The sequence below is a fragment of the Brassica oleracea genome, chromosome C8 (assembly GCF_000695525.1).
Source record: "Brassica oleracea var. oleracea cultivar TO1000 chromosome C8, BOL, whole genome shotgun sequence".
Classification (NCBI taxonomy): Eukaryota; Viridiplantae; Streptophyta; class Magnoliopsida; order Brassicales; family Brassicaceae; genus Brassica; species Brassica oleracea.
Genome location: NC_027755.1, coordinates 13,212,905 through 13,213,418, shown reverse-complemented (window position 1 = coordinate 13,213,418; position 514 = coordinate 13,212,905).

Below are 514 nucleotides of genomic sequence, written 5' to 3'. Positions count from 1 at the left end.
AGCAAGCTCGACCAGCTAGGTGAAGTGTAGTGCAGCTCGGTGTAGCTCACTGAAGTGTAGGTCAGCTCCCTGAGCTGGATGGTCTAGCTCACTCAGCTGGATCAGCTGGGGATCAGCTCAACTCAGCTGGATTGAGTGTTCAGGTGTTGGGCAGTTGGGCCAGGTATGGACAGTGGCCGGGCCATGTGGGTGACCCGGGTGTGCCGATGGGCAAGTGGGCTCTTGGGATTGAGCCAGGGGCATGGGCAGCCCATGTGGGATAGTTTTGGACATGTCCAGGAGTGGTTTGGCAGTTCCAGGGCGTGTGGTAACTGCCATAGGCGAAAGGGTGCAATCTGTACCATTGATTAAATCAATGGCCAGAAATGATACCGAAGGGATGCATTGGTTAAGAAGTAACCACCCCTTCTCCTATATAAGGAAGGCAAGTCCGTGCCTTTCCAGGCACGCCAGGGCTTCCTTCTACACCCTGAAACACAAAGAATCCAGAGAAAAATACAGAGAGTTGGTCGGA